The sequence below is a fragment of the Pseudophryne corroboree genome, chromosome 1 (genome assembly GCF_028390025.1).
Source record: "Pseudophryne corroboree isolate aPseCor3 chromosome 1, aPseCor3.hap2, whole genome shotgun sequence".
In the NCBI taxonomy this organism is placed as follows: domain Eukaryota; kingdom Metazoa; phylum Chordata; class Amphibia; order Anura; family Myobatrachidae; genus Pseudophryne; species Pseudophryne corroboree.
The window spans coordinates 46,699,508-46,720,149 of record NC_086444.1 but is presented as its reverse complement, the minus strand read 5'-3'; the positions used below and the strand labels follow the sequence as shown (position 1 = coordinate 46,720,149).

General features: G+C 48.9%; 1 protein-coding gene across 1 annotated transcript in view; it reads left to right on the top strand.

Moving 5' to 3' along the window:
* DYM (dymeclin) overlaps positions 1 to 20,642 on the top strand; it is a 532,360-nt gene that overhangs the window by 149,331 nt on the left and 362,387 nt on the right. The window lies entirely within an intron of this gene.

The following is a 20,642-nucleotide window of genomic DNA, read 5'->3' as shown; positions in this document are numbered from 1 at the left end:
ACCCTATACAGTACCTTCCACAGCCCAACTCTAAACCTTCCACAGCCCAACTCCTATTACAACCTACCCTATAACTTCCACAGCCCAACAACCTACCCTATACCTTCCATAGCCCAACTCTAAACCTTCCACAGCCCAACAACCTACGCTATACCTTGCACAGCCCAACTCTAAACCTTCCACAGCCCAACAACCTACCCTATACCTTCCACAGCCCAACAACCTACCCTATACCTTCCACAGCCCAACTCTAAACCTTCCACAGCCCAACTCCTATTACAACCTACCCTATAACTTCAACTCCTATTACAACCTACCCTATAACTTCCACTCCTATTACAACCTACCCTATAACTTCCACAGCCCAACTCTAAACCTCCCACAGTCCAACTCCTACTACAACCTAATCATCAGCTTGGTCTTGAAGAAGTATTTCAGGTGGGACAGTTGCATCTGGGTTGTCTGGGGAACAGGGACCTGATCTAGAACTTGGAGGAATTGGAGATGCTAGAGAACAGGTACTGCTCTTAGGCACATTCTTGCATAGCTTCTTAAACATGATATCAAGGCGAGGTTGTTTCATAAGTTTTGACCTTTCCCTGTACAGTTTTTCTTTCATCAAGTGAAAATGCATTAGCTCTTGTTCTGTCACAAAGTTACGTTGTTCTAGTCCTTTGATTAGCTCACTTGCCATCTCAATCAGCTTGTCAGTACCAGTGGGGATTTCAATAACATTTTCTTCTTCACTGTCACCATCGTAACTTTCAGTGATTTTTGCAGGATTCCAAACCAAATCTATATTTTCAGAGTCAGTACAGTGACGCACAACAGGTGTTTCAACGTCAACCTCCATCCACTCTGCCAGATTTTCTTCATTCAGCCTACTTGCTAGGTTGTTGTCAGCAGTTGTTGTACAAGTTTTTGCATATTCAAGTAACTCAAGAACACATTCATCATCATTTGCTACGCGAAATCCTGTGAAGGCAATACTGGGATCTTCATCAGGTGCATTTTCAAACACCATGGCAGGCCACAACTTATGCCAACCATTCTTTAGTGTTAAAGAATTTACATTCTCCCAGGTACTAGCAACAAACCAAAGTACATCTTTCATGTTAAAGTCTTTGATAAACGACTCAATAGGCTTGCCTGAATTCACCACATCTAGCATGCGTTTCATGAAAAGTGTACGATACTTGGCCTTCATAGAGCGCAATATTCCTTGAACTTGTGGTTGGATAAGAGATGTACAGTTTGGTGGTAAGTATGCTGTAAACACGTTATTCTTGCGCAGCAGTTCAGCTCTAGGGTGAGCTGAACAGTTGTCCAGAATAAGAAGGATTTTGCAGTCCTCTGGTAGGCCTACAGATGTGCAGTGTGTTCGGGCTTCTGCCACAAAATACTTTTCAAACCACTCTAGCATTAACTCGGTGGTAATCCATCCATTTTTATTTGCACGATAAATAACAGGATACACTTTAACACCTTTTAAAGCCCTAGGGCATTTACTTTTTCCGATCACTAGTGGCTTGCATCGGTGAGTTCCGGCAGCATTGGAGCAACCTAGGACATTAACTCTGTCCTTAGATTGTTTAAACCCTGTGGGGGCTTCTTCATCCTCCATTGATAAAGTTTTCCTAGGGGTACATCGCCAATACAGTGCAGTTTCATCGGCATTATAAACTTGATGGGGGGTGAGGTTTTCATCAGCCACAAGCTTTGCAAACTCATCCACATAGTCATCAGCTGCTTCATGGTTTGCAGACCGTTTTTCACCACACACTTTACGCATCGAAATTCCATGACGTGTCTTAAACCTATACAGCCATCCTTCGCTGTAATCACACTGATAGTCAAGTTTTAGTGCTGTATGATACAACTTAGCTTGTTCCTGTACCATGATGCCTGACAAGTCTACACCATCACTCCGACGTTGTCGAAACCATTCCAACAACACTCGATCAAGCTCAGTGCTTTTACCAGATTTCATAGTTTTCCTAACGCTCATTTGCTTCTTAGATTGACTTTCTGCAAAGAACTGTAATATTTTCTCCCTGTGTTTTTTAATGTCATACACTTTTGAGGAACCGAGACCGTATGTATCACACAGCTTCTTCACTGAAACACCGCGGTCGAGTTTTCGTAATATCTCAACTTTTGCCTGCACCGATATAGACTTGTGTTTACGCTTTATACCTGTACCATCACTGTTCTTGAAAGGCATAGCAGCACTACTGTCACTTGAACTGTCTGCGGACGCCATAACAGCCCCACTGATGCTTGCTGTGTCACCTGCAGTGCCCTCAGAAGCTGTACTCACTGACACTTGTGCGCACTGTGTCTTCCGTCCATGTGCGGTACTTGCTGTGACCTTGGACGCCATAACAGCACCACTGATGCTTGCTGTGTCACCTGCAGTGTCCGTGGAAGCTGTACCCACTGACACTTGCGCGTATTGCGTGTTACGCCCATGCGCAGAAAATGTTCCGGATTAAAGGATGTCCCTAACCCCCTTTAATCCGGACAAATCAAAATTGTCCGGATTAAAAGAGGTTCTGGATCATCGGTTGCCGGAAAATCGGTGGTGTACCTGTACCAACAGCATAACAACAAACATACAATATACCAACAGCATAATAACAAACATACAATATACCAACAGCATAACAATAAATGTATAATATACCAACAGCATAATAACAAACGTACAATTTACCAACAGCATAACAACAAATATACAATACTAGCTGAAGTACCCGGGTTTAAATGTTTAAGTTATTAAGTTGTCAATGAGTTGGATGTCACTGTCACCATTTAAAAAAAATAATTAGCAGCTTAACTTCTCGTCCAACACACCCATGAGGTTGGCCGCTCCAGTGTCTTTTTTTTGTTTTTGAGGTGTTGCCAGTAGACCTCATCCCCAGCTTTCCTTTCTGTTCAGTTTATAATCACATTTACATTGCCAGATGAGTTTAAAGTTTTCCTTCTGTCATCAATGTTGCTATTTCAAGGCTTTTGGGTACACAGTGTTTTTTGTTTTCCCACCTCCATTTCTCTTCATTAAAGTTTTTAATCAAGTCCATCCAGTGCAAGGCCCAGAACAGGTTCCTTGTGTCAAAGTTTTGTCTGGTTTACACCAATGAGAGGTCCGACCAGGACCTCAAGCCTTTAGTATGTCTTCTTGGACCCAGTGTTACCACTCTGTGAAGTTTTCATCCAAATCCATCCAGTGGAAGGCTCAGAGCAGGCTCCCCGGGTCAAAGTTCTGGAACCCTGACCTCCTAAAACCTGGCTAGGATACAACTAGACCACCTCACATTGGTTTCATCCCAATGGGTGCAGGGGTGTCCGAATGCATAACCAGATGGACAAACAAACAGACCTATGAATTTTATATGTACCATTTATGTATGTATGTGTATATATACAGTGTGTGTGTGTGTGTATGTATGTCTGTATGTATATATATATATATATATATATATATATATATACACAAAACAGCAAAATGACAGCACTCAGTAAAAATCAAATAAAATTGACATGGTGGAGCAGGGTCCTGGAGATTGATACAGACACTCACTTTTGCAAAAGAAAAGAAAAAGAGACCAGCACTCACGTTTTGATGATGAAAAGAAAAAAAAACTTTTTTCTTTTCATCATCAAAACGTGAGTGCTGGTCTCTTTTTCTTTTCTTTTGTAAAAGTGTGTGTGTGTGTGTGTGTATATATATATATATATATATATATATATATGTGTGTGTATATATATATATATGTATGTATAATATTCCATGACCGGTTTGTATCCTAAAACTAGATTAGGAGAATGTAATTTTATTATTATTATTTAGTACCAGTTATTTATATAGCGCAATTTTGTTTTAGATTGTCTTCACAAAATATACCATAAAAACAAAAATCATTATTTATTTTCCAAAGTTTTCTGTACTAAACTGGTGCCTGTTACTGTATTAATAATCCTGATGGGTTTGGTTCTTTGCACGGGCTGCACATAGCTGTGGAATGCGTTGGGATGTATAGTATATATAATATCGGTTTACGCACGCATTCATTGTATGATTAGCTAGAGTTGCTGAGCAGAGTGCAGTAATATGTACAGGTTCCTGATCAGAGTATATGACAGTGTCAGCTTCTATACTTCACATATCCCACATATGACGCAGGGGGAGGTGCACCAAGCCTCAGAGAGAGATAAAGTAGAGAAGTAACCCAAAGCAACCTATCAGATTGTTACAAGGTCTTCTACCTGTTTTCTTGTAAGCTCTTTGAGATCTTATGTTTCTGCAGCGGGGTACACTGTGTTCCACAGGGAATACATCGGGGTGATGAGTTGGATCTTGAGCCGAGGCACCAATAGGCTAAAGCTTTGACTGTTCCCAGGATGCATTGCACCGCCTCCTCTATAGCCCCGCCTCCAGGCACTGGAGCTCAGTTTGTAAGTTGGTGCCTTCAGTGCAGATCACTAACAGGTGGGTCTGCGTTAGGCAGCCCTGAAAAGAGCTTTTAAAGAAGACTTCAAGGGCCGCAGCACTGTGAATGTCATTCTGACATGCTGTGCTGCAGCTCCATCACCTCCCCAGCAGCGCTGCATACTTCCACGGCCTGGTTCCCGGGTACTTGCAGTGGAGGCGCACCAGACTTCAGGCACACACCGCTGACACTCTCCTAGATCGCATGGCTGCACTTCAGAGAGGAGGTAAGAGGGTCCCCCAAGTGGGACCCGCCGGTAAATCGTGGTCCCAGGAGACGGACTGCGCCGCTGGCGTGAACACTGTACTGCACAGGGAGCCCTCTATATCCACCAGGGCAGGGAGCACAGGTCGGATTTACTAAAATCCGTTTGTTATAGGCTCCACAGTACCCGGTGGTGAGAACCAGTATAGGGGATAAGGCGCTGACCTGTAGCCCCTCCCCCAGCTCCGGACGCCATCTACTGCTGGTGTTCCCGCCCTGGAGCTGCATCTCTCTCCCTCACTCCCTGACAGAGATTTTAGCGCCATCTTCACTACTAGCTGGGCTGATCTGATCTCTGGGACTGCTGGGCACTGTCTCCTCTGTAAAGCCGCCTGTAAATCAGTCCAGTGCAGTTTTATTGTTTATATGTAATAACTTCTGCATTGTACCTGTGACTGAGTGTGCCTGTAGCTGTTGTGCGGGATTCCATTCTCCTGCATCACATATTGCTATCACTATATTCTGAACCCTGAGGGGCTAGGTGCGTCAGGGTCTATATATATATATATATATTTCTCTAACATCCTAGTGGATGCTGGGGACTCCGTAAGGACCATGGGGAATAGACGGGCTCCGCAGGAGACATGGGCACTTTAAGAAAGAATTTAGATTCTGGTGTGCACTGGCTCCTCCCTCTATGTCCCTCCTCCAGACCTCAGTTTGAATCTGTGCCCGGACGAGCTGGGTGCTGTTCAGTGAGCTCTCCTGAGCTTGCTGTGAGAAAGTATTTTGTTAGGTTTTTTATTTTCAGGGAGCTCATCTGGCAACAGACTCCCTGCATCGTGGGACTGAGGGGAGAGAAGCAGCCCTACTCTCTGAAGATAGGTCCTGCTTCTTAGGCTACTGGACACCATTAGCTCCAGAGGGATCGTACACAGGATCTCACCCTCGTCGTCCGATCCCAGAGCCGCGCCGCCGTCCCCCTCGCAGAGCCGGAAGACAGAAGCCGGGTGAGCATGAGAAGCAAGAAGACTTCGAAATCGACGGCAGAAGACTCCTGTCTTCACTGAGGTAACGCACAGCACTGCAGCTGTGCGCCATTGCTCCCACACACCTCACATGCTCCGGTCACTGTAAGGGTGCAGGGTGCAGGGGGGGCGCCCTGGGCAGCATTTGGACCTCTTTATGGCAAAAGTGAACATATATACAGTTGGGCACTGTATATATGTATGAGCCCCCGCCAAGAAAATACATATTTAAGCGGGACAGAAGCCCGCCGTCGAGGGGGCGGGGCTTCTTCCTCAGCACTCACCAGCGCCATTTTTTCTCCACAGCTCCGCTGAGAGGAAGCTCCCCAGGCTCTCCCCTGCAGATACACGGTAGAAGAGGGTAAAAAGAGAGGGGGGGGGCACATAATTAGGCGCAAAAATCAATATAAACAGCAGCTACTGGGTTAACATTAAGTTACTGTGTTATTCCTGGGTTTATAGCGCTGGGGTGTGTGCTGGCATACTCTCTCTCTGTCTCTCCAAAGGGCCTTGTGGGGGAACTGTCTTCAAAAAGAGCATTCCCTGTGTGTGTGGTGTGTCGGTACGCTTGTGTCGACATGTTTGACGAGGAAGGCTATGTGGAAACAGAGCGGGAGCAAAAGAATGTGGTGTCTCCGCCGACTGCGCCGACACCTGATTGGATGGATATGTGGAAGGTTTTAAATGATAATGTTAATTCCTTGCATAAAAGGTTGGAAAAAGCTGAAGCCTTAGGACAGTCAGGGTCACAGCCCGTGCCTGATCCTATGTCGCAGAGGCCGTCAAGGTCTCAGAAGCGCCCACTATCCCAAATTGTTGACACAGATACCTAAATGGATTCTGATTCCAGTGTCGATTACGGTGATGCAAAGTTACAGCCAAAATTGGCTAAATCCATCCGTTATATGATTATAGCAATTAAGGATGTGTTGCACATCACAGAGGAAACCCCAGTCCCTGACAAGAGGGTTCATATGTATGGGGAAAAGAGGCAGGTGGTGACCTTTCCCCCTTCACACGAGCTAAATGAGTTATGTGAAAAGGCTTGGGAATCTCCAGATAAAAAACTTCAGATTTCCAAACGGATTCTTATGGCATATCCTTTCCCGCCAACGGACAGGTTACGCTGGGAATCCTCCCCTAGGGTGGACAAAGCTTTAACATGCTTATCCAAGAAGGTAGCCCTGCCGTCACAGGATACGGCTACCCTCATAGATGCTGCGTATAGGAAGCAAGAGGGTACCCTGAAGTCCATTTATACACATTCAGGTACCTTACTGAGGCCAGCGATCGCGTCGGCCTGGGTGTGTAGTGCTGTAGCAGCATGGACGGACACCCTGTCTGAGGAACTTGATACCTTAGACAAGGATACTATATTAATGACCCTGGGGCATATAAAAGACGCTGTCCTATATATGAGAGATGCGCAAAGAGACATTAGTCTACTGGGTTCTAGAATAAATGCTATGTCGATTTCTGCCAGAAGGGTCCTGTGGACTCGGCAATGGACAGGTGATGCCGACTCAAAAAGGCACATGGAGGTTTTACCTTACAAGGGTGAGGAATTGTTTGGGGAAGGTCTCTCGGACCTGGTCTCCACAGCTACTGCTGGAAAGTCAAATTTTTTTGCCATATGTTTCCTCACAACCTAAGAAAGCACCGTATTACCAAATGCAGTCCTTCCGATCACAGAAAAGCAAGAAAGTCCGAGGTGCGTCCTTTCTTGCCAGGGGCAGGAGCAGAGGAAAGAAGCTGCACAACACAGCTAGTTCCCAGAAACAGAAGTCCTCCCCGGCTTCCACAAAATCCACCGCATGACGCTGGGGCTCCACAGGCGGAGCTAGGCCCGGTGGGGGCGCGTCTTCGAAATTTCAGCCACAAGTGGGTTCACTCCCAGTTGGATCCCTGGGCAATAGAGATTGTGTCTCAGGGATACAAGCTGGAATTCGAAGTGATGCCCCCTCACCGATACCTCAAATCGGCCCTGCCATCTTCCCCCCTCGAGAGGGAAATAGTGTTCTGCAATTCACAAATTGTATCTTCAACAGTTGGTGGTCAAGGTTCCCCTCCTTCAACAAGGAAGGGGTTATTATTCGACCATGTTTGTAGTACCGAAACCGGACGGTTCGGTCAGACCCATATTGAATTTAAAATCCCTTAACAGATCATCGCAAGCCTGGAAGGGGGGGATTTTATGGTGTCTTTGGACATAAAGGATGCATACCTTCATGTCCCCATTTATCCACCTCATCAGGCGTACCTCAGATTTCTGGTACAGGATTGTCATTACCAATTTCAGACGTTGCCGTTTGGTCTCTCCATGGCACCGAGAATATTTACCAAGGTAATGGCGGAAATGATGGTACTCCTGCGGAAGCAAGGGGTCACAATTATCCCATACTTGGACGATCTCCTCATAAAAGCGAGGTCAAGAGAGCAGTTGCTGATCAGCGTAGCACGTTCTCTGGAAGTGTTAGGGCAACACGGCTGGATTCTAAATATTCCAAAGTCGCAGTTGATTCCTACGACTCGTCTGCCTTTCTTGGGCATGATTCTGGACACAGACCAGAAAAGGGTTTATCTCCCGATAGAGAAAGCTCAGGAACTCATGACACTGGTCAGAAACCTATTAAAACCAAAACAGGTGTCGGTGCATCACTGCACTCGAGTCCTGGGAAAGATGGTGGCATCATACGAGGCCATTACCTTCGGCAGGTTCCATGCGAGGACCTTTCAATGGGACTTACCGGACAAATGGTCCGGATCACATCTTCAGATGCATCGGTTAATCACCCTATCCCCCAGGGCCAGGGTGTCTCTCCTGTGGTGGCTGCAGAGTGCTCACCTCCTCGAGGGCAGCAGATTCGGCATTCAGGACTGGGTCCTGGTGACCACGGATGCAAGCCTCCGAGGGGGGGGGGGGGGGGCAGTCACACAGGGAAGAAATTTCCAAGGGCTGTGGTCAAGTCAGGAGACTTGCCTTCACATCAACATCCTGGAACTAAGGGCCATATACAACGCCCTACGTCAAGCGGAGACCCTGCTTCGCGACCAACCGGTTCTGATTCAGTCAGACAACATCACCGCTGTGGCTCATGTAAACCGACAAGGCGGCACAAGGAGCAGGGTGGCGATGGCGGAAGACACCAGAATTCTTTGCTGGGCGGAGAATCACGTAAGCGCACTGTCAGCAGTGTTCATCCCGGGAGGGGACAACTGGGAAGCATACTTCCTCAGCAGGCACGACCTCCACCCGGGAGAGTGGGGACTTCATCAAGAAGTCTTCACGCAGATTGCAAGTCGGTGGGAACTGCCACAGGTGGACATGATGGCATCCCGCCTCAACAAAAAGCTACAGAGGTATTGCGCCAGGTCAAGAGACCCTCAGGCGATAGCTGTGGACGCACTGGTGACACCGTGGGTGTTCCAGTCGGTCTATATATTTCCTCCTCTTCCTTTCATACACAAGGTGCTGAGAATCATAAGAAAAAGAGGAGTGAGAACAATACTCATTGTTCCGGATTGGCCAAGAAGGACTTGGTATCCAGATCTGCAAGAAATGCTCACAGTGGACCCGTGGCCTCTGCCTCTAAGACAGGACTTGTTGCAACAGGGGCCCTGTCTGTTCCAAGACTTACCGCGGCTGCGTTTGACGGCAGAGCCGTCTTAACAGCAGTGTAGGCCCCTGGGCACAGCAATGCACTGGGCCCCCTACCCATGCACCAGCGGTAGGGGTGGGAGGAGCTATCAGCAGCAGTGTTGATGTTCCGTGGGCAGTAGGGGGTGTTCTATCTTCTGCTCAGCATGTAGGACCTGAATCAGTGATTTCTGCTAATTACTGCACAGATGGGACTAAACTGTAGAAGGGGCATTGGGCTGAATGAAGGGGCCCTGGTACATGACTTCCAGGGTGGTAGGGGGTGTTTAATACGTAGGGGAGGGGTGGCTGGTGGAGTGGGCTTAATATTTATCATTTTCTGGTGGGAGGGCAGCTTGCTTGACTGCAGATATCTCAAGTACCTGAAAATATATTTCTTAGCTTTGAATGGGATAAAATACTAGAGAGTCCCACCTTTCAGAAGGTTCTGGGGACACCTTTCAGGAGGTACTGGGGACACCTTTCAGGAGGTACTGGGGACACCTTTCAGGAGGTACTGGAGACGCCTTTCAGGAGGTACTGGAGACGCCTTTCAGGAGGTACTGGAGACGCCTTTCAGGAGGTACTGGAGACGCCTTTCAGGAGGTACTGGAGACACCTGTCAGGAGGTACTAGAGACAACTGTCAGGAGGTACTGGGGACTTGGGGATCAGAGTTCAGGAGCCAGAGCAATTCACCAACGAAAATATAAAACTGCATATTAGGCATGTGGAGCTGGAGCAGGGAGCAGCTGCTTGAAGGCTGATATGTCTGGTTCTGAGCATAGCAGAAACAAGCTGCCAGTGTCCACTAAAAGGGGAGAGTCTCAGCTTTTGGCTTATACCCTTAGAAATACTCAGAGTTAGAACCCAAAATATCTGGCTGGGAAGAGCAATTAACAGGCTTGGATGGGGACCACTGCTTTCAAGTCGGATATCTCCGGTTCCCTAGGGCTGATTTTCAAAAATCTGGTACCCCTGGAAAGAGGGGACCCTCAGCTATCAGCCTAGGGCCCTTATTCTCTTGGGGCCCTTGGGCAAGAGCCCATTGAGCCCATACGAAAAGTCGGCCCTGTTTGACGGCATGGCTGTTGAACGCCGGATCCTAGCAGAAAAAGGCATTCCGGATGAGGTCATTCCTACGCTGATAAAGGCTAGGAAGGTCGTGACAGCTCAACATTATCACCGTATATGGCGAAAATATGTTGCTTGGTGTGAGGCCAGGAATGCCCCTACGGAAGAATTCCAGCTGGGCCGTTTCCTTCACTTCCTACAGTCAGGAGTGACTTTGGGCCTTAAATTGGGTTCCATTAAGGTCCAGATTTCGGCCCTATCCATTTTCTTTCAAAAAGAGCTGGCTTCTCTACCTGAAGTTCAGACGTTTGTAAAGGGAGTGCTGCATATTCAGCCCCCTTTTGTGCCTCCAGTGGCACCTTGGGATCTTAATGTGGTGTTGAGTTTCCTGAAATCCCACTGGTTTGAACCACTCAAAACGGTGGAATTGAAATATCTCACGTGGAAGGTGGTAATGCTACTAGCCTTGGCTTCGGCTAGGCGTGTGTCAGAATTGGCGGCTTTGTCACATAAAAGCCCCTATCTGGTTTTCCATGCGGATAGAGCAGAATTGAGGACCCGTCCACAATTCCTGCCGAAAGTGGTTTCATCTTTTCATATAAACCAACCTATTGTGGTGCCTGTGGCTACTACTTTCTTGAAGGATTCCGAGTTGCTTGATGTGGTCAGGGCTTTGAAGGTTTATGTAGCCAGAACGGCTAGGGTCAGGAAAACAGAGTCTTTGTTTATCCTGTATGCTTCCAACAAGCTTGGTGCTCCTGCTTCAAAGCAAACTATTGCTCGCTGGATCTGTAACACGATTCAGCAGGCTCATTCTGCGGCTGGATTGCCGCTGCCAAAATCAGTTAAGGCCCATTCCACTAGGAAGATGGGCTCTTCTTGGGCGGCTGCCCGAGGGGTCTCGGCATTACAGCTGTGCCGAGCGGCTACTTGGTCAGGTTCAAACACTTTTGCAAAGTTCTATAAGTTTGATACCCTGGCTGAGGAGGACCTTGTGTTTGCTCAATCGGTGCTGCAGAGTCATCCGCACTCTCCCGCCCGTTTAGGAGCTTTGGTATAATCCCCATGGTCCTTACGGAGTCCCCAGCATCCACTAGGACGTTAGAGAAAATAAGATTTTACTTACCGGTAAATCTATTTCTCGTAGTCCGTAGTGGATGCTGGGCTCCCGTCCCAGATGCGGACTTCTTCTGCAATGCTTGTATAAAGTTATTGCTTAAATAAGGGTTATGTTATGGTTGCATCAGGGTTGAACTGATGCTCTGTTGTTGTTCATACTGTTAACTGGGTAAGTTTATCACAAGTTATACGGTGTGATTGGTGTGGCTGGTATGTATCAAAATCCTTTCCTTGTACTGTCAGCTCTTCCGGGCACAGTTTCCCTAACTGAGGTCTGGAGGAGGGAGGAGCCAGAGCACACCAGAATCTAAATTCTTTCTTAAAGTGCCCATGTCTCCTGCAGAGCCCGTCTATTCCCCATGGTCCTTACAGAGTCCCCAGCATCCACTACGGACTACGAGAAATAGATTTACCGGTAAGTAAAATCTTATTTTATATATATATATATATATATATATATATGTGTGTGTATATATGTGTGTGTGTGTATATGTGTGTGTGTGTGTGTGTGTGTATATATATATATATATATATGTATACATAAATATATGTGTATATATATATAGAGATATATATATATATATATATATATATATATATATATATATATATACTATATAATAGCCCAGATCTGTGACTTTGTGATTCATTTGCTAACGCTGGGCGGAGTCACAACAGTGGGCGGAGTTAGTCAAATGAGTCACAGATCTGGCCAAATCTACAGGAGACTAGGAGCAGAAGCAGATAGTATGGGCATGGCACAGGCAGGGGTGCATACCTCCCAGCAATCTGCAGGAGCTTTCTTCAGACAGAAGGAGGGACACACACTCGGCGAAAAGGGGGCGTGGCTTCACGGGAGGGCCCCATTTTCGTCAATGAGGGGGCATGCCCAGCACTCTGTGAGCTGCTGGCATGCCCCCAGGGGCTGATTATGAGTCCGGGGGGGCCAGGGCACTTGAGACAGGGGAGCCCTATCTCATTGCTGTGTGCCCGCTGTGGATTGGGGGCGTGACCTAATCGCAGGACGCGAGGCCACGCCCCCTTACGCAAATTCCGTGTTTTTTTTTTTTAAATGGAATATTGGCCCCTCAGCTAGGGGTAAATCCAGAGGAGGTAGTCGCTCCCACCTACACACCCGCACAGGCAGAAGAAAGCAGGGAGACTGCTGCCTCCCTGCAACACCACAGACCTGCCAACACGCAGCAGCGTGTGCTGACAGTAGCACAATGCTGCCGTTGTTGCTGGCAGGACGGGGGGGACGGGGGGCTTCTGAGCTGGGACAGAGCTACTCGAGCCGGGGGGCCCCTAAAACTGTGGGGCCAATGGTACGTACCCCCTGCCCCCCCCCCCCCTTAATCCGGCTCTGCTGCTGGAACCCCCCCTTAATCCATACCCCCTGATGCCCCCTCTCCCTCTGTCTCCACTATTCACCGCTGCTCTGCTAAGCAGAACAGCGAGTACAGGAGCTTTCCAACTGACCCCCCCGTTACCGCGGGACACTGCGACCCGCGGGTGGGACAGCGGGACAGACCCAAACAAATGGGACTGTCCCGCGAAAATCGGGACATTTGGGAAGTATGGGGGTGTGTGAGGGGGTATGCCGTACAGACAGACGGGCACCGGCTCACTGTGTGCTTGACCCCCCCCCCTCTCTGGCGCAGAGGAGCGTCACTTTCTGGCACACTCCACGCTTCTTAGCTGCAGTTTTGTGGGGCACCTGCCGCTGTGCAGGTTCCGTACTGCCTCTGTTATCTCCAGCCCCGGCAACCCCATTGCTAGCTGCAGCGCTGCCACCCACAGTGAGGTGCGCCCAGCTCCTTCACACACTTTAGCCGGCGGGTAACGCTGCAGAAGTCCGAGCTGCTTGCAGGCTCCGACGCCCCTCCTCCCTCCAGCCGCAGCATCTCCTGGGGGCTAACCAGTCACTCCCAGTCTCCCCTTACCACAGTGCCCGGCAGCTGCGCGAGGTCTGCGGTGTGTGACTGAGGAGGGGGGGAGGGATGCGGACGGGCAGAGGAAGCAGGAATACAGCCTAAGAGAGTCAGCCATGCCAAGTCTCCACCAGCAGCAGATCCCAACAGGTTGGAGTGGAACAGCAGCAGCCAGCAGCAGTGACTCCGGTAAGACACATCTGTCTGTCACCACTGTTTTGTCCCTAATACCAATCTCTCCCGTGCCCTGTGTTCTGTCATGTCCCTGTCACCCTTATCCTGGCCCTTTCACCCTTATCCTGGCCCTTTCACCCTTATCCTGGCCCTTTCACCCTTATCCTGGCCCTTTCACCCTTATCCTGGCCCTGTCACCCTTATCCTGGCCCTGTCACCCTTATCCTGGCCCTTTCACCCTTATCCTGGCCCTTTCACCCTTATCCTGGCCCTGTCACCCTTATGCTGGCCATGTTACCCTTATGCTGGCCCTGTTGCCCCTATCCTGGCCCTGTTACCCCTGTGCTTGCCCTGTCAACCCTATACTGGCCCTGTCAACCCTATACTGGCCCTGTCACCCCTGTCCTGTTCCTGCCACCCCTACCCTGGCCTGTCACCCCTATCCTGTCCCTGTCATTTCTGTCCTGGCCCCGTCGCCCCTGTCATTTCTGTCCTGGCCCCGTCGCCCCTGTCCTGGCCCCGTCACCCCTGTCCTGGCCCCGTCACCCCTTTTCTGACCCTGTCACCCCTGTCCTGGCCCCGTCAACCCTGTTCTGACCCTGTCACCCCTGTCCTGGCCCTGTTACTGCATACCCTCCAACTACCTTTTTGGCAGGCACAATACCCGCAGCGCCTCCAGACCTCTCCCCAATGCACCACACCTCCGCACCTTCCCCTCCACCCCTCCCCCACACGCTGTGCCTCCAGACCCCCTACACCACCCGCGGCTCCCACTCCTCCGCCCCTTCACCACCCACAGCACCTCCAGGCCCCCTCCACCATCCACCCCCTTTATATGTCTCCCCCCACACCTGCCCCCCTCCACCCGCAGCATCTGAAGACACTCTCCTCCATCCACGGTCCCCCCCTCACCCACCCCTCCCCCACCAATGGCACCACCGCACCTGCCCCTCCACCACCAGCAGCACCTCCGGACCTCCTTCCCTATGCGCCGCACCACCCGTACCTGCCCCTCCCCTACCCATGGCGCCTGCGGACCCCTACCCCACCCCCGGCACTCCCGCCCCTTCCCATCCCACAGCACCTCCGGAACCCTTCACCCATCCACAACATCCCCACACCTGCCCCTCTCCCACCCATGGCACACCTGCCCCTCCCCCACCTGCAGTGCCTCCGGATCCCTCCCCAATCTGCATCCCCCACTCCTCTGCCCCTCCCCCACCCGCAGCACCTCCCGACTCTTCCCCATCCGGGCCCCACCCCCACTTCTGCCCCCCCTCCACCTGCAGCATCTACAGACACCATCCGCAGTCCCCCCCGCACCCGCTACATTCTGTACATCGTGCCCTGCAGGTGCTGTTCACGCCGTCGCAAGGGGCTGCGCCTCCTTCACCATCGCACGCCCTTTCATTGTGCAATATTTAACCACTAACAAAGGAATGCAGGTAATACTTTATATATTACAAATATTGAACCCCAGAAAGGCATGCAAGGGTTAAGGGGGCGTAGCCCCTTGCGACGGTGTGAAGAGCGCCCGTAGGGCGCGATGAAGCACCTAGTATATATATATATATATATATATATATATATATATATATAGTGCTATACGGTTTATACTGTTTTTTTGTATTTTTACTGTGTATTTCAGTCACCTCATACCGCTTAAATCCTCTGTTTGTGCCCTGTATTTACTGTCACATAGTACAGGGGGTTATTTGCAGGTATTGTGTTTGTCTGGCTATATTGTACTATTACGCTCTAAGGCTACATTCCCTATAATGTCTGCCACACAGGGCGGGACATCCGCGGACGCTTCTGCATCCTGCAGTGCTGTCACCACGGATTTACCGGTGGGGGAAGTGTTAGCCAATCAGGACCCACCTTGGGCAGCGTTTTCAAGTATGTTGACTACACTTGTAACACGTCTTACGCCCTCTGTGGGACCTCCTGTGCCATTACAGCCACATAATGTCCCTGTAGTTAATCCTCCCTGGGCAGATACGCTGTCTACCCAATTACAACAATTAAAACAATCTTTGGTTAGACAAAAGTCTACCCCAGGCCCATCTGGGGCCAAGGGGTCATCTAAGCGGCCCATTTCTTCCTCACAATCCACTAATATTTCGGATAATTCTTCTGATGAGGATGGGGAACATACTGATCCATCAGACACTGATACAGTTGCTTCTGATGAGTATTCACCAACACAGGTTGATGTTCCTACCTAGTAGAAGCTATCAAGCTGATTCTCCCGATTGATGACGAGATCGAGCCTACTGCTGCATCTAAGAAGCCTGATAAGTTCAAACGTCAGAAGTTACTAAAGTGGTTTTACCACATTCTGACCTTTTAATTGACATACGTCAGGAATTCTGGTCATCTCCAGGAAAGAAGTTTTCCCTGTCTAAAAAGATACTAGCTCGTTATCCTATTCCTGCGGAGTTGAGTAACAAGTGGGAAACCACCGCCGGTGGACTCTCATGTCACCCATCTCGTGGTGTCTTCTACTCTGCCTGTCACCACCGTCACCGCATTGAAGGAACTGGCGCATAAGTGTGTGGAAGGTTGCCTGAAGTCTATTTACTCCCTTACCGGTGCTGTACATAGACCCACTATGGCAACCTCCTGGGCTGCGAAAGGAATTGAAGCATGGGTTCAGGCATTGAGGATGAGCTGCCTCAGGATTTTTCTGACACTGCCAGACAATATCTGTCCTATATTACCACAGCCTCCCATTATATCCAGGAGGCGGCCTCTGATGCAGGCGTAATGGTGGCCAAGGCATCTGCTACGTCTATCCTTTCTCGCCGGATTCTGTGGTTGAGGTCCTGGAAGGTGGACCTGGACTGCAGAAAGACCTTGGAGGTGCTCCCTTATAAGGGAGATATATTATTCGGGGAGGATCTGAACAAGATTGTGACTGACTTGGCGACTGCCAAGACTGCGTTTCTCCCAAGTACTAATCCTTCTGCTCCGAAGGCTAAAAGTACCACTTTTCATTCCTTTCGACCTCCAGGGAAAGCAAAAGGTCAGGCGTACCCGAGACAGGCTTGTGCTTCCGAGACCACTAAGCCCAAGTCTAAACAATCTTGGACCGCCCATCAGCCTGCTTCCAAACAAGACAAACCTGCTGCATGACGGGGCGGGCCTCCCCCTGGAGGACCCCAGGGTGGGAGGCCAACTTCTGCAGTTCGCCCAGGTCTGACTAAGGACAACTTTGGAAGCCTGGATGCGGGAAGTTTTCTCTCACGGGTACACAATCTTTCAAGACATCCCCCTCGCCAGTTTTGCACGACTGTTATCCCTTCGGATCCGTTAAAAGCGCAAGCTCTGCACTTGGTTGTACGATCCCTCCTGGACACAGGAGTGTAAGTGCCAGTACCTCTGTCTCAGAGAGGCAAGGGTTACTATTCGACCCTGTTTCTAGTTCCGAAACCAAATAGGTTCCTCTGGCCTATACTCAAACTCAAATCTTTGAACAAATTTGTGAGAGTATCCAAATTCCGTATGGAATCTCTGCGCTCTATTGTACTGGCCAAGGAGCCCAAAGACTATATGGAATCCCTGGACATACAGGGTGCTTACCTACACATACCTATTGCGATCTCACATCAGCAATATCTGCGGTTTGCTATTGGAAACCTACATGATCAATTCCAGGCCTTGCATTTTGGATTGACTACGGCCCCTCAGATCTTCACCAAGATCATGGCCGCAATGACGGCCCTTCTCCGTCGTCAGGGAATCAGGATCCTGCCGTATCTGGATGACTCGCTGATCCTGGCGAACTCTCAAGAGGTTCTCCTCCGTCATCTGGAACTGACAGTCCAGAGTCCTCAACTGGAAAGTGGACTTCCTTTGTCGTCAGGACATTCAGGCCAGAGAGTGGAGTCTTCATCTGGAAGTCTTTCAACTCCTAGTGGACAAGTGGGGCCTACGAGATGTAGACCTAATGGCGTCTCAACACAATCACAAGGTTCCGGTCTTCGGATCAAGGACAAGGGATCCTCGAGCAGCGTTCGTGGATGCACTAGCAATTCCATGGAACTTTCGGCTGCCATACGTGTTCCCTCCAGTGTCACTCCTGCCCAGGGTACTGCGGAAGTTCAAGCAAGTAGGAGGAATACTACTTCTAGTCGCTCCAGAGTGGCCCAGATGGCATTGGTTCTCAGACCTGCAGGGTCTCTCGATAGAGCGTCCTCTTCTACTTCCTCAACGCCCAGACCTCCTCGTTAAGGGCCCTTGTGTCTTTCCGGACCTGGCCAGACTGGCTTTGACGGCGTGGCTCTTGAAGCTTCACTCCTGAAGGCCAAGGGATTCTCTGAGGCGATTATTCAAACTATGTTGAAAGCCAGTAAACCAGCTTCTGCTCGGATTTATCATAGGGTCTGGAATTCTTACTTCGCCTGGTGTGCTGGTAAGAAGTATGATGTATATACTTTCAAAACTTCCAGACTTTTGGCTTTTCTGCAACAAGGCCTGGACTTAGGCCTTCGTCTGACCTCCCTCAAGGTTCATATTTCTGCTTTGTCGGTGTGGTTTCAGAGGAAAGTTGCATCTCCTCCTGGCGTTCATCCTTTCACTCAGGGTGTTTTACGGATTCAACCTCCCTATGTCCATCCCGTGGCTCCGTGGGCTCTGTCTGTTTTTTGATTGCCCTTCAAGAGTCTCCATTTGAACCTCTTGAGTCTATGGACCTTAAATGCCTTACGCTTAAGGTCGTTTTTCTGTTGGCTATTGCCTCTCCTAGGAGGGTGTCGGACCTAGGAGCTTTGTCCTGTCATCCACTTTTTCTGATTTTTCACCGTGAACGGGCAGTTCTTGGAACTCGCCCCGGTTATCTCCCTAAGGTGGTGTCATCTTTCCATCTTAACCAAGAGATTGTGGTTCCGGCTTTTATCTCCTCTTGTTTGTTTTCCAAAGTGCGGTCTTTGGATGTGGTAAGAGTTCTCTGGATTTATGTGGAGAGGACTGCCTCTATCAGGAGGTTAGATACCGTGTTTGTATTTTTTGGTTTTCACAAACGTTGCTGGCCTGCGAATGAGCAAACCTTGGCCAGATGGATTAGAATGGTGATTGCACAAGCCTATGCGCAGGCTGGACTCCCAGCTCTTGCTGCTATCAAAGCCCATTCTACTCAGTCTGTTGGACCTTCTTGGGCGGCCCGCCGTGGCGCGTCCGCCGAACAATTGTGCAAGGCGGCTACGTGGTACTCGGTGAACACGTTCCTTAGGTTCTATGTCTTTGATACTTCCGCCTCCCAGGATGCTTCCTTTGCTTCTGTACCCGCTACAGTGCGTCCCCTCCCATGAGGAACTGCTTTAGGACATCCCCGATGTATTCCCTGTGGAATACCAGTGTACCCTGCTGCAGAAAAGGAGATTTATGGTAGACTTACCATAGTTAAATCTCTTTCTGCAAGGTACACTGGGTTCCACAGGGCGCCCACCCTGACGCACTTAGCTTCTTTGGGTTTGTATGGCATTAGCCGCTGGTACTTTCTCCTGTCGTGAGAATGTGGTTCTATGTGATGAACATCTACCGTCTCTTTTACCTGCTATTGCATTGGACTGGTTAACGAAACTGAGCTCCAGTGCCTGGAGGCGGGGCTATAGAGGAGGCGGTGTAATGCATCCTGGGAACAGTCAAACCATTAGCCTGTTGGTGCCTCGGATCAATATCCAACTCTACACCCCGATGTTATTCCCTGTGGAATCCAGTGTACCTCGCAGAAAGAGATTTAACTATGGTAAGTCTACCATAAATCTCCTTCTGTGTTTTACCATCGTCCTATTACAATGCAGAGATCTGCAGTGTCCCAGCTGCCTTTGTATCCCATGTCCCATAGGCCTCTTGGCGACTCCCCCCCCCCCCCCCCCCCCCCCCCACCCAATTTTTTTGTAGACAAAAAAAAAAGTGTCCTACAGTATTCTGTCCACTGCTTTATGACGGACTTGACAGCAAAATAGGAAAATACATAAAATCTTTGAAAACTTCTATCCTTCCCTTGACTTGTGGGTTTTGTAAAACTTTCTGCAGTAATCTCTGTTAGGAATTACACTATTCAATCATGTTTTGTTTTATACCCTTTAAAATGCTAGACTCGTTCACCGGTGGACCCTTATACAACTGGTTGTACTAGAGCAGTGGTTCTCAGGACCCCAAACAGTGCATGTTTTCCAGATCACCCAGCAGGTGCACAGGTGTAATCATTACTCACTGACACATTGTAAAACATGCACAGTTGGTGCTAATTATTTCACTTGTAATTCTGTGAGGAGAGATGGAAAACATGCACTGTTGGTGCTAACTATTCCACTTGTAATTCTGTGAGGAGAGCTGGAAAACATGCACTGTTTTAGGACCTGTGCACTAGAGTTTAGTAAGGTATGTTAAAAAAGAAATAAATACCGATTTCATCTATTATTGTCTATTAATTGAGCATAATTTTACTAAAATACTGTATTAATTTAGCCATTTTTAAAATGGCTTATATGTTTGATTAAAAATACTACAAAGCTATTTGTCATGTTTGATCATTATTAATACATCTGCAAATGAAATAGCACTTTCCTCCAGCCTCATGCGTTCCTATGGCCTCAGAGACTTAGAATACCCTAGTTTTCCTGCAAGTGGGTGCTTACAGTGTAAACATGATTCATTTTACTGTCTAGTGCTATTAAGGACGAAGCTTTCTATTACATTGTCATTTATAATTCACTAGATGCGTTTAAGGTGCCTGGGGCCTGTACACATTATTATATACACTCTTCAGGGATTAATTCAATTAGAGGCGATGTGCCAATGATACCCGCAATGTGCCATTGGAAGGCCTGCAACGGGCACCCTTCATTGTCCCCATCAAGGTGCATATTACAGTATGAGATTTAGGTGTGGCTGCTATGTGCACCTGAGTCCGACCAATCATCTCTCGCTCACCTGCCATGTCCCCACTATTGATCTGGCCCTGGACTATACTGATC